General features: G+C 44.4%; 1 long non-coding RNA gene across 1 annotated transcript in view; it reads left to right on the top strand.

Annotated features, from left to right (window-relative positions):
- The window catches only part of LOC143979654 (uncharacterized), a 32,853-nt gene extending 18,767 nt beyond the window's left edge, over window positions 1-14,086 (top strand). The window contains exons 3-4 of the long non-coding RNA XR_013274065.1: window positions 2,695-2,786; window positions 13,708-14,086. This is a non-coding gene — a long non-coding RNA (uncharacterized LOC143979654). The remainder of the gene's footprint in view (window positions 1-2,694; window positions 2,787-13,707) is intronic.
- Window positions 14,087-17,422: the final 3,336 nt, after the last annotated feature.

The following is a 17,422-nucleotide window of genomic DNA, read 5'->3' as shown; positions in this document are numbered from 1 at the left end:
TACCTGTTTGCAAAACTTTATTACAAACAATGAAAACTTTTTTTTTCAGCGTTTACGGTTTTTATTTGTTTATTTAGCAAAAAATTCAAAGAAACTGTGGCGATTAAATGCCACCAAAAGAAAGCTCTATTTTTGTGAAAATAAATATGAAAATGGTTCAATAGTTTTTTCTGTGACTGTTACTTATGCTCTGCCATATATATCCTTCCATATGTAACTCTTTATTACGACCTGATGTATGGCAATTACTGTTATCCTTTTTATGTTTTACTAGATACACCTAAATCTTAATAAAAACATTGAAATATAAAAAAACAATAAAAATGTCATATGGTACAACATTGCATGACCGTGCCTTTGCCTTTGGAATAAGTCATCGCTGGCACTTTATAATAAAGCAATGGTAACATTTAACAACAGTAGGAAACTGTAACGTATCCTATTCCACACTCCGCTTGAGTGCTTCCGTCAGTATATCCCGCTTCCTCCAGTCTGACCATCAGAGAGATATATTATTATAGCTGCATTGAATACAAGTCTAGCCAAAAATAGCTTGTAGAATCTTGAATGATTTATTGGACAGAATACAGCCTTTTTATACACTTTTAACACAAGGGGCTAGATAACGAGGTAGGGCTGGCTCATGGATACTCCCCCCTCCCCTCTAGCAACAACTTAAAAGACAATTATATAATTAACATGTTAATTAACACAGCACTTAAGAGAGCATAGGTGACCAGACAGTCCGTCTACAGAAGGCAATCTGATCAGGTCTTTCAATGATCATGTATTGTTCAGAATTAACAACCAAGAATAGTCTTTGGGCAAATCCAAGAAAACCTTCTCACAATAGCAGAGTTAATTAACACAAACAACAATGGGTGAAAGACTCTTAGAGCCCACACTAGCCTGATTCACAATAAACACATTATAACAGACAACAGGCAGATGGCTGGAGTTGATGACATCAGCATCTTCTATGAGCCCCAACAATATGAATGTCACTATTTATAATATGGCCGATACAGGGTCCCCAGAGTCTGTGTGTCTTGGGGGGACATGGACTTGAATCTAAAGTAACACCACCTCAAGGATCCCCAGGCATTCAGCTCACAAAGAGCACAGTTCCCCCAAACGCCAAGGCCCATAATCGGTACGCAAGAGGCTATCATTCAGTCCCCTCCAAAAGCCTCTGTCTAGGTGAGTCTGTCACAGAAATAGAGTAGCTAAATATTCTGAATTTCAAGACACATTTCTGGATTTTCTGGTCGTTGCAATTTTTGCTCTTTTACCAACCGTACAATGTAGGCTCTACTTTTCTACAAATTTGTTTTAGTTCTTAAGACAGATCTATTTTTTACATTTAAATATGAACTGCCTTGCTTGAATGAAAAAAAGATAAAGTTCCAAAAGGACCAACATTTTTAAATGCTTACAGTTACACTTCTTCCTTGGAGTTCATTCTAGGTTAGGCATTTGGTCACATGACTGCTTGGGAGGATTACACAATGTGCATTCTAGTTCTCACCTTTAATCTGTAAAGGTGTAATCTCATGACCAACAATTTAGGCTTTTGGTCATGTGAACCTTAGGAATGTGTTACCATACTTATCAGCACCCATCAGTGCCACCTATCAGTGCAGCCTCATCAGTACCCATCAGTGCCCATCAATGCCACCTCATGAGTGCCCATCAGTGCAGCCTCATCAGCGCACATCCATGAAAGAGAAAAATTACCTGTTTGCAAAACTTTATTACAAACAATGAAAACTTTTTTTTTCAGCGTTTACGGTTTTTATTTGTTTATTTAGCAAAAAATTCAAAGAAACTGTGGCGATTAAATGCCACCAAAAGAAAGCTCTATTTTTGTGAAAATAAATATGAAAATGGTTCAATAGTTTTTTCTGTGACTGTTACTTATGCTCTGCCATATATATCCTTCCATATGTAACTCTTTATTACGACCTGATGTATGGCAATTACTGTTATCCTTTTTATGTTTTACTAGATACACCTAAATCTTAATAAAAACATTGAAATATAAAAAAACAATAAAAATGTCATATGGTACAACATTGCATGACCGTGCAATTGCCGTTCAAAGTGTGACAGCGCTGAAAGATGAAAATTAGCCTGGGTAGGAAAAGGGTGAAAGTGCCCAGTAGGCAAGTGGTTAAAGTATATGTGAACAAGTATATGTAACAACAATATGTAAACTCAAACTTAGGCCTCTCCAGGTTAAACACTTTTCATTCATACAGAATATAGTGAAACAAGAAAATAACACATTATGGTCACTGGATGGAACTGATGATCATAATAAATCAGTATTTATTTACTATGATGATCAACTCCATCTAGTGGCCAAAATGTGGTATTTTCCTGATTAACACATTCAAACTGAAAAGAAAATAGCCTAATAACATTTGGCTTCACCCTCTATCGCACAGAACAAATGTGCATGCAGTTTCACAGGATTAATACATTCTTATATCTTTTTTTTTTTCTATTTCTTTTTTTCTATTTCCTTTTTTTTAAATAATTGTATATACTTTTTATAAATAAATCCCTAAGTAATTTCAATAATAACATACGTTTTTCATAATTAATTTCATATCGTAAGATTGTATCATCTTGTACGTGTGTTATTTGTACTGAACATCTTTTAACGTGATTTGAATGTCTCCTTTACAGCCAGTCAACAAGACCTTCCATTCTGGTCCATTATTCTCATCTCATTGGGCTGTGCTCTGGTCTTGATGACTTTATGGTGCCTCCTTTGCATAGTAAGTGACCTAAACGAGAGAAGCTTTCCATAAGACACATCTGCTTAAAGTGTATCTAAAGCCAAGAACAAAAATGTTATATATTGTGGCTTACCATTCCTTAGATGTGGTAGCCACATTCATTGTTTTTTCTTATTTTCACCTGTTGATCCTGTCTATAACTCACTTTCTGCTCTAGGGTGATGTTCACATACCATGCTGTATTTACGGAGAAGTATCTCTATCAGTCAAGTTAAAAAAGTGTTTTAGGGCTACAGAATTCCTCCCTATTCCTCGTATACTTTAGCGGCACACACATTTTTTTTTTTTTAGTATACACTATAAGATTGCAACAGACCTGGGACACCTTTGGGTGCTCCAAACAGAATAGTAATGTGGCACGCATAGTGCCCCCTCACCCTCTTGCCAGGCCCTGTTCCAAGCCACATTCCTTTTTGTGTTGTGCAAAAGAATTGTGTAAAAGTGTGGCTGTACATACAAAGTGCCAATGTTGCTAAGAAGCAAATGGAAAAGTAAATAGTAAGGGGGTTTGAAATCCCCCCAAAAAGGTATATACAATTAAATAAAACTAAAACTAAATATAGCCTGTACTGAAGGAATGGACTTCCGTTAATTCTTCCACTGAAACAGTCCTCATAAAATGCAAATACAAATATGTAGATGGAAATCTTCCTGTGAGGTGTCACCAAACAGGTATAAGGACCGTGTGGAACAACGAAAACGGCAAAAATGGACAGTTGTCTGAAGGTGTATCGACAATCAATCTTTCACAAATAAAAATGGGTACTCTTACCGTTGGTGTTGGACACACCTGTCGTACGACAGTGAGTCAGTCAAGCTTGTGATCCCGATTGGTCCCAGTCGGGCATTGTGATGTAAATTGAATGGATCCTGATGGGGGTTCCTCACTTCTCTGGCTTGGAACTCCAAAAGGACAGGCACTCCTGGTGGGGGATCCACACTTATCCGTCTCCGGACTCCAAAGAAGCAGATACTCGGGATGGGATGTATAGAGAAAGAGATTTTATAAAAAAAACTCATGGAAAAGATATGTGGGAAAAAGAGAAAAATAAAAAGGGATCCGGATGGTGCAGGTCAAAACAAAACAGTAGGTTTATTGAAATGGTCATAAAGTATATAAATGACACAAAAATGAAAGTGATCACAAAATAAAATTGAAGGATAAAAGCAATGTGGGGTACATGAAATGCTGGCCCGACGTGTTTTCGACACTAAGGGTCTTCAACAGGGGCATTACCGCTTGGTCTGTTATTTTAGTCCTGGTGGCAGCCTTTTAATAAACCTTTTGGACGGGTGTTGGTGTGCAGTTAATCTCACTTGGTCTACTTGTTCACGGTTATGAGCCGGAGCTAGCACTCCGCCCTTCCTTTCTGGTGGATTATTATACTCACCTGGAGCAGTGAACTGACTCATTTCTCCAGGAATATATTTTATCTATTGTTTCATGGGGAAAAACAAATCCTCAAGGAGCTTCATTAAATTAGCTATAATGTGTATACCATCTTTCTGCCATATCAAAGAATTCAGAGGTGGAATTAGAACAAAGCTATGGATGTTAGAGCAGAATATACACTATATTGTCAAAAGTACTGGGACTTTTGCACAAAGCAAGGTCCATGGATGAGTGAGTTTGGGATGGAGGAACTTGACTGGCCTGCATAGAGTCCTGACCTCAACCCATTAGAACACCTTTGGGATGAATTAGAGTGGAGACTGCGAACCAGGCGTTTTTGTCCAACATCAGTGCCTGACCTCACAAATGCACTTCTGGAAGAATGGTCAAACCTTCCCATAGACACACTCCTAAACCTTGTGGACACCCTTCCCAGAAGAGTTGAAGCTGTTATAGCTGCAAAGGGTGGGCCAACTCAATATTGAACCCTACGGCGAGACTGAGATGACATTATATAAAAAGCAAGTGACCTGTTTGGACCCAAATGCAACATAAACATGCCTCCATCCCTATAAATGTAGAAGAAAAAGAAAGTGGATTTTGGGACTTTAAATGAAGCATGGATATGTGTGTGGAATTATATAGGATACCTAAAAATAGGTTAACTGTCACAGTCCCTAAGGGGAGATCTATGTAACCATAAAGAAATTTCTAAATAATCAATCCAATAAATTAAATTCAATTGATGAATATATAAATAGACCCAACACATCAAAATGATTGCATACTCTCAGTTATAGACTTCTGTGATAATTCACATGTTGGCATCTCTTCCCATAGTCCTTATCATCACTTGGCTTTATATTGATTTTTTTCCCCTTAGATAATAGGCTATTACATTCCTGTCTCTATTTACCATTTTTTTTTTACATTTCAGCAATTTAGTTATTTTCTACCTATTACCCTTGGCTCGTCCAGCCATTTGGATGAGAGGTCCTGTCAATATTGGTCTCTCTTCTCCCGGGGTTGCGATGCGCCCAGCTCCTCCTCCCCTGCCCATCTCCACTTGGCGATGGGGGCGGGACCGGACCTTGATGCATGGGCGCCATGCAAGCACGCCACACGCACAATGTTTCTTGACGCTGGGTTGCGTGTTAGTGCTCCCTCCATCTCGCATGGCCTGGGGGATGGGATGGACTCTTGCTGAGGTCCCTGCACCGTAGGCGGCTGTTTGCTCCATCCAAACACGTAACCAATGCATTAATGCATGACGTTGGCGGGGACACGCCCCAGTTTGTGGATACCTAAGCCAGGACAAGCCAGCAGTTCACTCCACACACGAGGAGAGGTTCTATGGGTCCTAATCCACACTAGTGATGGACGAACTTCCGACGGGACGTTTCGCGAACGCGAAATGCGAACGGACCCAAACGTTCGCGAAACCGAACGTTCGCCGCGGGCCCCATTGACTTCAATGGGAGGCGAACTTTGCAAACCTTCATGTCGAATTTGCGGCCACGTGGTAATTATTAGGGGGTAAAACGTAGTCCCACCATCTGGACAATGACATAATACATGTATGAGGTGAATTTGGGATCGATAACTACAAGCATTTTTATTTTATTTGGGAAATTGTTCTAACAATTCAGGACTATGGAGCTAATGAAGGCAATGGAGGAGAGGGAAGGTCAGGGACCAGGGTAGGCAAAGAAGAGGGTGCAGGAGATGATCACCAGCAGCGTGACATACCGGAATGACACATGCACCGTGATAGAGGCATCTGACAGCAGCACCGTAATACAGAGCACTGACAGCAGCACCGTGACATACAGCGCTGACAGCAGCACCGTGACATACAGCGCTGACAGCAGCACCGTGACATACAGCGCTGACAGCAGCACCGTGACATACAGCGCTGACAGCAGCACCGTGACATACAGCGCTGACAGCAGCACCGTGACATACAGCGCTGACAGCAGCACCGTGACATACAGCGCTGACAGCAGCACCGTGACATACAGCGCTGACAGCAGCACCGTGACATACAGCGCTGACAGCAGCACCGTGACATACAGCGCTGACAGCAGCACCGTGACATACAGCGCTGACAGCAGCACCGTGACATACAGCACTGACAGCAGCACCGTAAGCAGCCCCAGGAGGAAGTCAGCACAGCACAGGGATGGTGTGATCCCCTCATAATAAGAACCCCCAGGAGGAAGTCAGCACAGCACAGGGATAGTGTGATCCCTTCATAATAAGAACCCCCAGGAGGAAGTCAGCACAGCACAGGGATATCATAAGCAGCCCCAGTAGAAATATGACACCGCTCAACCTCTTCAAAGAGGAGGGTAGGGGCATATAGTACGGTGTGCTTTTTTGGGTCAAGGAAGTGAGCCAAATGAATTAAGAAGGTCTGTGTGCTTGATTAAAAAAATAGTTTATAGACATATACATGGTCTACTGGTCACATGTGTTGAATTCCTCCGAGATCCATGCCTCATTCATTTTTAGAAATGTGAGGTAGTTAACACTGTGGTGAGCTAGGCGAGTACGCTTATCGGTCACAATCCCCCCTGCTGCGCTGAACGTCCTTTCGGACAGGACACTGGATGAGGGGCAAGCCAACAGTTCGATTGCAAATTGGGCAAGCTCTGGCCAGAGGTCAAGCCTGCCCACCCAGTAGTCTAGGGGTTCATCACTCCTCAGAGCGTCCACATCGGCCGTTAACCCAATGTAGTCGGACACCTGACGGTCTAGGCGTTCCCTGATGCTGGATCCGGATGACACCTGTCGATGGGTCGGCTGAAAGAATGACCTCATATCCGAAGTCACCAACACATCTTCAAACCGGCCTCTTCTTGCAGGCGCTGTTGGATTGGTACCCGCAAATCCTTCTCTGGGAGTGGGAATTGCTCCTCTGCCAGCGCACGCAAAAGCAGAATGCAGCATTTCTCGAAGCAAGGCCTGGAAGTGCTGCATTCTGACAGCCCTCTGCGACGGCGGTAACATTTCCGCCATTTTGTGTTTGTACCGGGGGTCTAAGTACGTTGCCACCCAGTACTGGTCCTTGACCCTCATGCTTTTTATACGGGGGTCCCTATTAAAACACTGGAGCATGAAGGCCCCCATTTGCACTAAAGTGGAAGCGGTGTGGTGGCCTGGCTCCTGCTCATCATCCAGGATAATGTCGTCCTCTTCATTCTCCTCTCCCCATCCTCGCACAACAGGGATCCCAGAAAGGTTTAAAGCATGCTCTTCTTGCTCCTGCTCATCCGCCCCGGCACCATCCTCCTCTGACTCCTCATCAGACTCCTGTTGTTGACTTGTCTCAGATAGAGTAGCCCCCCCTGGGAATTCATCCAGCATTGCGACTTCCTCATCTTCCCGCTCCTGCTCCTCCACAGCCTGATCAATGACACGACGCAATGCACGCTCCAGAAAGAAGGCATAAGGTACCATGTCACTGATGGCGCCATGGCTGCGACTGACCAGTTTGGTGATCTCCTCAAATGGCCGCAGAAGTCTGCATGTGTCGCGCATGAGCAGCCACTGGCGCGGTGAAAAAAAACCCAGCTCCCCAGAACCGTTTCTTTCGCAGAGTTCATACAGGTAGACGTTAACTGCACGTTTCTGCTGGAGCAGCCTATCAAGCATATAGAAGGTTGAGTTCCATCGCGTCGGGCAATCGCAAATAAGACGTCTGACCGGCAGATGGTGTCGCCGCTGAATGTCAGCAAGGCGAGCCATGGCCGTGTAAGATCTTCTGAAATGGGCCGAGATTTTCCTTGCCTGCCGCAAGATGTCCTGGACCCCAGGGTATTTGACAAGGAATCGCTGCACGACCAAGTTTAAGACGTGTGCCATGCACGGCACGTGCGTGATTTTGCCCTGTTTCAATGCGCTAAGCAGATTGGCACCGTTGTCACACACCACTTTACCAACTGTCAAATTGAGCGGTGTTAGCCACTCATCTGCCTGTGAACGCAAAGCTGAAAGGAGTGCCGGGCCAGTGTGGCTCTTTGCTTCCAGGCACAACAGACGCAGCACGGCATGGCAACGTCTCACCTGGCATGTGGAATAGGTTCTGGGGAGCTTGGGCGGTGCAGTGGAAGAGACGCTAGCAGCGGAAAAGGAGGAGGCAGCTGAGGAGGAGAGGGAGGAGGATGGAGTAGGAGGAGGAGAAGAAGAGTCAGGCCTGCATGCAATCCGTGGCGGTAAAACCAAATCTACACGGGTGCCACGGGTTACATGCTTGACGGCCGTCAGAAGGTTCACCCAGTGGGCAGTAAAACTGATATACCTTCCCTGCCCGTGTTTGCTAGACCACGTGTCTGTGGTCAGATGTATCTTGGCACCGACACTGTGTGCCAGAGATACATTCACTTGCCGCTGAACATGGCCATATAGCTCTGGGATGCCCTTCTCTGAGAAATACTTCCTTCCTGGGACCTTCCATTGTGGTGTTCCAATGGCCACAAATTTGCGAAAGGCCTCCGAGTCCACCAGTTTATATGGCAGTAGTTGGCGGGCTATGAGTTCTGACAAGCCAGCCGCCAACCGTTGGGCAAGAGGGTTATCCGGCGTCATCATTTTTTTACGCTCAAACATTAGGCCCACGGAAGCCTGCCTTTTTGCAGAAAAATGTGAGCTTGGCGTGATGGAAGGTGGAGTGGAGGACAATTGTGAGGAGAGAGGAGAAGGAGAAGTAGAAGACGAGGCTGGACGGTGAGAGCCTGCAGTGTGGCTTTGTGTGTTCCGTTGCTCCCACTGGGCTCGGTGATGGCTGCTCATGTGCCTTCTTAAGGCGGTCGTCCCTAGGTGAGTATTGGGCTTACCGCGACTAACGCGTTGACTGCAAAGATTGCAGATGGCAACGCTATTGTCAGCAGCGGACAGGTTAAAAAAAGCCCACACTGCGGAGCCATGTGCCGGTGTCCTGGGAGCGCCAGATGTGACCGTACATGGTCGATGACTCGCTCCTGATACATTTGCAGTCTGCTTTGTCCCTGCTGTGCAATGTAAGTCATTGCTGCTTCTCCTCCCTATCTGCTGGTCCATATCTCCCTCTGAACTCCCCTCCTCTTCCTCTCTTGTGGGCACCCACGTGACATCACTAGACACGTCATCATCAACGTCACCTTCCCCACCGCTATAAGTAGAGATCTCGGAGTAGGCAGCAACACCGGGGACCAACCTCCTCCTTGGGCTGATCTGGGTACTGGCGTCAGACTGCTGAGTAGCGCTTGTTGCTACCTCCTCTTCCTGATCCAATACCAAGAGTGGCTGCGCATCAGAAATGTCCTCTTGATATGGATCGGAAAATAATTCCAGTGACTCAAGCGGAAGGTATGTGGTGGTGGTGGTGGTGGTCGTGTTGTTGGTGGTAGTGTCTTTGGGGGTGCACATAGCAGAGAGTGAAGAAGAGGGTGCAGATCGAGAGGATGAGGAGGGTGCAGAAGAGTAAGGCTGAGCGAGCCACTCAACCAAGTCTGGTGCATCCTTTAAAGTAATTGAACGCACCTTCTGCAACTTCCCACTTTGGCTCAAGCCTGTTGCTCCTGCCCTACCCCTACCACCCCTGCGGAAGGGCCTGCCTCTTCCTCTGCCTGTCATTTTTTAAATGACCCTGTGACAAAACTCTTAGTCCCTATACCGATGAAGGACTGCTGCAGTATAGGGCAGCGGTCAGCAGTGGTGCACGTCAACCCTATCTATTGTGGACCGATAGCGGTCCTTACAGAACAGCAGACTGTACCGCACTCAAGCCTATGTACCGTAGCACCCTATACCAAGTTACCAGTCCTTATAAGAACTTTTGTGGAACAAGCAGGTTGTGTGTTAGTGATTAGCAGACTGTACGTCAGTCCCTATACCGCTGAAGGACTGCTGCAGTATAGGGCAGCGGTCAGCAGTGGTGCACGTCAACCCTATCTATTGTGGACCGATAGCGGTCCTTACAGAACAGCAGACTGTACCGCACTCAAGCCTATGTACCGTAGCACCCTATACCAAGTTACCAGTCCTTATAAGAACTTTTGTGGACCAAGCAGGTTGTGTATTAGTGTTTAGCAGACTGTACGTCAGTCCCTATACCGCTGAAGGACTGCTGCAGTATAGGGCAGCGGTCAGCAGTGGTGCACGTCAACCCTATCTATTGTGGACCGATAGCGGTCCTTACAGAACAGCAGACTGTACCGCACTCAAGCCTATGTACCGTAGCACCCTATACCAAGTTACCAGTCCTTATAAGAACTTTTGTGGACCAAGCAGGTTGTGTATTAGTGTTTAGCAGACTGTACGTCAGTCCCTATACCGCTGAAGGACTGCTGCAGTATAGGGCAGCGGTCAGCAGTGGTGCACGTCAACCCTATCTATTGTGGACCGATAGCGGTCCTTACAGAACAGCAGACTGTACCGCACTCAAGCCTATGTACCGTAGCACCCTATACCAAGTTACCAGTCCTTATAAGAACTTTTGTGGAACAAGCAGGTTGTGTGTTAGTGATTAGCAGACTGTACGTCAGTCCCTATACCGCTGAAGGACTGCTGCAGTATAGGTGAGCGGTCAGCAGTGGTGCACGTCAACCCTATCTATTGTGGACCTATAGCGGTCCTTACAGAACAGCAGACTGTACCGCACTCAAGCCTATGTACCGTAGCACCCTATACCAAGTTACCAGTCCTTATAAGAACTTTTGTGGACCAAGCAGGTTGTGTATTAGTGTTTAGCAGACTGTACGTCAGTCCCTATACCGCTGAAGGACTGCTGCAGTATAGGGCAGCGGTCAGCAGTGGTGCACGTCAACCCTATCTATTGTGGACCGATAGCGGTCCTTACAGAACAGCAGACTGTACCGCACTCAAGCCTATGTACCGTAGCACCCTATACCAAGTTACCAGTCCTTATAAGAACTTTTGTGGAACAAGCAGGTTGTGTGTTAGTGTTTAGCAGACTGTACGTCAGTCCCTATACCGCTGAAGGACTGCTGCAGTATAGGGCAGCGGTCAGCAGTGGTGCACGTCAACCCTATCTATTGTGGACCGATAGCGGTCCTTACAGAACAGCAGACTGTACCGCACTCAAGCCTATGTACCGTAGCACCCTATACCAAGTTACCAGTCCTTATAAGAACTTTTGTGGAACAAGCAGGTTGTGTGTTAGTGATTAGCAGACTGTACGTCAGTCCCTATACCGCTGAAGGACTGCTGCAGTATAGGTGAGCGGTCAGCAGTGGTGCACGTCAACCCTATCTATTGTGGACCGATAGCGGTCCTTACAGAACAGCAGACTGTACCGCACTCAAGCCTATGTACCGTAGCACCCTATACCAAGTTACCAGTCCTTATAAGAACTTTTGTGGACCAAGCAGGTTGTGTATTAGTGTTTAGCAGACTGTACGTCAGTCCCTATACCGCTGAAGGACTGCTGCAGTATAGGGCAGCGGTCAGCAGTGGTGCACGTCAACCCTATCTATTGTGGACCGATAGCGGTCCTTACAGAACAGCAGACTGTACCGCACTCAAGCCTATGTACCGTAGCACCCTATACCAAGTTACCAGTCCTTATAAGAACTTTTGTGGACCAAGCAGGTTGTGTATTAGTGTTTAGCAGACTGTACGTCAGTCCCTATACCGCTGAAGGACTGCTGCAGTATAGGGCAGCGGTCAGCAGTGGTGCACGTCAACCCTATCTATTGTGGACCGATAGCGGTCCTTACAGAACAGCAGACTGTACCGCACTCAAGCCTATGTACCGTAGCACCCTATACCAAGTTACCAGTCCTTATAAGAACTTTTGTGGAACAAGCAGGTTGTGTGTTAGTGATTAGCAGACTGTACGTCAGTCCCTATACCGCTGAAGGACTGCTGCAGTATAGGGCAGCGGTCAGCAGTGGTGCACGTCAACCCTATCTATTGTGGACCGATAGCGGTCCTTACAGAACAGCAGACTGTACCGCACTCAAGCCTATGTACCGTAGCACCCTATACCAAGTTACCAGTCCTTATAAGAACTTTTGTGGAACAAGTGAGTTGTGAATGTTTAGCAGACTGCAGCAGAAGGGCAGCAGTCAAGTATAATATCCTTTCTATATTTGGAAGAAAGAATATTATACATGTACAAGCCTATTACTGTACCACTGATACCAGTCCTGAAAAGAACCTTTGTGGAACTAATAATAACAGCAAGTCTTTAAAATTACCCTCACTGCCTGACAACACTGCTTCCTTCCTGTCCCTATACAAATTGGCAAAAAAAGAGAACGATTAGTGGTTACTGGAACAGCTCTTTTGTGGACCTTGATAGTAACAGCTAATGATGATGATGATGATGATGATGATGAAAGACTAATCTGGCTGTCCCTGTAGCATACACCGTCCTTTCCCTTTCTCTAAACTAACAAAAGACACTCAGGCTGCTGCAAGAATCAGCAGCACAGCAAACCTATCAACACCTAACACCTATACCAGTCCTGAAAAGAACTTTTGTGTACCAAATAGCTAGTGGTTTATCTCTCCCTACTCCACACAGGAACCTGTCCCTATCGTAACAGAAGAAAGAATGTAAAATGGCCACCGGATCGGGTGTATTTATAGGTTAGGGGGAATGTACAAGTGTCCATGTGCTGTCATGTCTCAATTGGCTGTCCTGTATCACATGATAAACGTGTCACCAAAGGTTAAAGTTCTTGTATACATTAAACACGTAAGTCCGCCGCGGCGAACGACGGAAAAAGGCGTTCGAACGTGCGGACCGCGAATGTCGGAAATTCGCCGCGAAACGACCGCCGGGCGAACCGTTCGGCCATCACTAATCCACACTTCATGTAATTAGGGGGTCCTATTGTCCCAAAATCCACTTTCTTTTTCTTGAGATGACATTAAAGTTCATGTGTGTGTAAAGGCAGGCGTCCCAATGCTTTTGGCAATATAGTGTAGTTCCTCTATGATTAGGACTTTATAGAGCTCACTTAACAGCTGATGGGACAATCTTTAAAGTGGTTGTAAACCCCATTTCATACACCCAAGTGACTGGCCTCAGGTGAGGCACAGAGATGAAACAAATCCTATATAGGTTGTATCTGTTTGTCTGCAGTCATCTCTTCTCTACATCAGCTCAAACTGCAGAATTTATAAGGATTATCTGAGCAATTATAAAGCAGTGGGAAGTGAGATAAAAATTATACACAGCAGTGCTCAGTGAGAGCTCTGAGAGATGATTGAAGGGAAGAGATACACCCCCTTCACACAGCTCACATGAACAGAGCTGGAGTTCCCTCCCCTGTCACCTTTCATCTGTTGGTGTCAGGAAAACTGACAGAGGAATGAGGCAGTAGACAGAAATGACACTCAGTGTTCTGGACTGAGACAAGTACACACTATAGAGGGGTATGTACACTTTCTTCATATTTCATGTCTGAGGTTTACAGCCACTTCAAATAAGTCTGGTTGTCAAAGTGCAAATATTAATTATCCTTTATTGAACCTGTTTTTTCTTGCTTACAGATCTGTACTATATCAAGACCATCCATGCGAGCACAGAATAACTGGGTTCAGTCCTATTTCCCCCATTTGGCATTCAGATGGGGATTAAATGAAGATCCCATCACTACAATAAGTGGATAATAAAGTGTAAAGAAAATCTTTCTTGGAAAAGACTATTTCAACAAGAAAATAGAATTCAAAACTAGTCATACTGCTTCCATAATGTTATATTTCATGTCTAAGTCTGAACTATACTGTATATCAGAAAATGTGAAAGAAATCAATATTGTGCATGTTTACATATACATATATAGCCATTAAAGTGATTGTAAGTGCAAATTTAAACAAAACAAATTAACAAATAGGTTTATACTTACCTGCTCTATGCAATGGAATTGCATAGAGTTTGCTTCTCAGGTCCCTCTCTTGACTCATCCTCTCTGGCATGAATGCCCCATAGGAAGTTGCTTTGTATGGGGGCACTCATGCGGACTCCCTCCTGAGCCCTGTTCTATAGACACAGATAGCAGGGCTCAGAACCGCCCCTCATTTCCTCATTGCTGGCTTAGACTGTTGCCTCCTGATCCCTTAGCCATTGGCTCCCATTGCCTCAGCAACACATGTGTGACCAGGAAGTGAGGGGGAGAGAGCCATTGCAGATGGACACAGCACTGGATCAAATGAGGGCTCAAGCAAATATAAATGGGTGGTAAGGGGGGATACTACCACCCTAAAAGTTTTAACCTTTTTTGAAAGGAATGCATTAAGGTAAAAAAAAAAGTTTAGGCTTTACAACCACACAATGGCGGTTCGTCCATACTGATCAACAAGCATGTTTTTTTTTTTTTTTAAAGCACGTGATTAGAGCCCAAGGCTTCAATTGGCTTATAAAGAGGGTGGGTTCAGGGCGCAGTGAGCCCACCCAGTTGTGTGACAATAGCAAATTAATATTCACTATCGTCTTCCTAATTCTCCTCCCAGCCAATCATGGAGCGGGTCCTGTGACCCGATCGGCCAGAGAGTCTTAGGACTCCCAGCCAAGGGAGCCACTTCCTGTTCGTCTGAGAGGAGAAGCAATAGCCCCGGAGCTGCCTCTCAAGATAAGGAGGTCTCTGTCCGTCCACCCCCCTGGGGGGGCAGTTGATCGCCGTATTCCTGTCTATCTCCTGCACAAAGGGAAGCGGTGTAGTTAGCTTGCCACCCCCAAAAATTATTGAGCACCAGCCACCACTGCAACCACACATAATCCAGATAATATATTTACTGAAATATTGAGACCATCCACAAATCACAGAGAAATTTATTAAGAATTTCATGTTCAGTTATTCCGTTATGCTTACTGTAATGTAGGTACACTGTGGAGTAACCAAACTTCAGCTTGTTAAGGAAAGCCTTGACAATAAAACCTAGAAGCTGATAGTTTGCCCATTCGTGGCACAGTAAAAGTGTAAAGCTGCCTCCATCACCAACCCACTGATACCAACCCCTCACATGATTTCCTACTGTTCCTGTCCCTGTTGTGACCTCAACCCATAATTCAGTGCTCAGTTCTAGCTCAGTTCTAGCAGCCAGTAACTAGGGATGAGCACTGTCTGTCACATGATGATAGTGGAAAGGCCACTGCTCCTTTTAAACCAACCACCATGGGTATTTTAGTGCTGCCTGTGACTGAGGTAAGAGCATCAATGGACCAATAGAGAAAGATGAATATCTATAGGACTTTACCGGTTGGCATTTATAATCCCAAATAGGAAAAGAGAGTACTGATGAGGGTAAAAAATACAAAATGTATTATGATAAAATGAGTAAAATGTCATAAAAGCATATCAAAAAGTTATATACAGAATACCTTGATACAACATTCTGCCATATAAGGGTGTATGGCTGTACAGAGAAACCTGTTATGATGGCCCATTAGTATTCACAGCCTAGTTAGATGAACAATTGGATGCGCGATAATCTTCCATATACAAGGCCCAACGAAGGGATCAATGTAGCATAACCAATATAGATTGCTACGCATTTAGCCAAAGGCTTCTTTAGGGGAGCCTATTGGTACTAAGCCAAAGTGAAGAAACATGGAGTGCCTGGTCCACAGCATTGTGGGAAAAAAAGGTCACATACAATCAGCTCTGGGAGAAGTATGTATTAGGGATAGTGCAGCTAGAGAGGAGGAATCAACTTAGGGAAAAGCCTACGCTTGTGGAGACGAGTAAGAAATTAACTCCAGGTTATCGTTGAGGTAAACATGTACAGTCCCAAATAGGCAAATGGTTCCATGTATAGTTGCCTTCTCATGTGTTTAGCATCTAAACTTGTCCATGCCGATCCTGGCTCTAGCTTCTACTTCCTCACAGGGAATAGGTGAGACGCCCACCGGGATTATAATTGGCAACCAGTAAAGCCCTATACATTTTCTGTTTTTGGTTTTCATATTCTTTTGGATGTGGTGCCATATATAATGGGTCTCTATATTGTTCAGAGATGAATATCTGTAGGCTGCTATTTACTTGAATGAGCACAGTTACGGTGCCTCCTTAAAAGAATTCCACTTTTGTTAAAAATATAATACTGATCATAAATGTTATAATGTATTCTGTTATAATATTTGTCTTTTTTTTAAGCTATGTCATAAAAAAACACATTCATTAGCTATAAAGAAAAGCACAATTATATTGTATATAAAAATGAATAAAAATAATATTTTTCCAAAATAAACATATATATAGTAATAGTAACTGTTATTACAATCTCAGTGCAAAAGTACATTTTAGCAACTATTTATTAAGACTGTAAGGCAATAAATTATTAATTTTTGTTTTGGTATTGTGTATTTTACTATAGGGAGATCTAGTTCTCATCTCCATGTGTTAACAGCTACCTCCCCTTAAAATACTCTTTCATTGCTTCACAGTCACCAGCAAATTTCATCTACTTGTTCTGGTAACTTTGCAAGAACAGTAAAATATATGTAAAAGTCCAAATGCAGCGCTTATTTTCAAATAGCCTTCCAAGAAGGGATAGATATGAAAGAACCCTTCACCAGCTTCAGTGTGTATGGAAAAGAACACCACACCCAAATGTGAATCCAATCTGCTTACCAGAAAATGATGATACATAGGCATATCATCATCAATCACAAAGCATCACAGCATCACTTCTCCCAACACTAATGGCAATCGATCTTAATACAAAATTGTATTTATTGGACAAGACGAGGGGAAGCACCTCCCCTCATTTAATAGGGTATAAGCACTTTTTTCACAACACTACTAGGATCCATACAATTGTTTTTTTTTTTCTATGTGGGGGGGGGGGGGGGGGGGGGGGTTGGTATCTGGAGGCCCTCATTATTAAAGGGAGCTTCCAGATTCCGATAAGCCTCCTGCCTGCAGACCCCTGCAACCGCTGGGTAAGGGTGGTGGGAAAGAGGCTCTTTTCCTCATCAACATAGGCAGCAACATACTTTTGTCAGGGCATGTTGGCTGGCATGGTTCAGAAGGCGGGGCACACAATTGTCCCTCTCCTTTTCCTGGCCAGCCAGACTGCCTGTTTTAAATATGGGTCTAGTAAGGATTTTTATGGGATGATATGTATTTTGGGGGGGCTCTATGCAATATTTTTTCATTCTGCTGTAGGATGTGCTTGCCTATTAGCCCAGAAAATATGCATTTTTAACTTTATAGACTTAGCTCCTATTGATTTCAATGGGGTTTGCATTTGGCATCCAAACTCC

The sequence above is a fragment of the Lithobates pipiens genome, unplaced genomic scaffold, assembly GCF_037356315.1.
Source record: "Lithobates pipiens isolate NorthernLeopardFrog02 unplaced genomic scaffold, aLitPip1_a1.2 Scaffold_1, whole genome shotgun sequence".
Lineage (NCBI taxonomy): Eukaryota > Metazoa > Chordata > Amphibia > Anura > Ranidae > Lithobates > Lithobates pipiens.
Note: the sequence above shows the minus strand (reverse complement) of the source record. Positions and strands in the feature narration are given on the sequence as shown.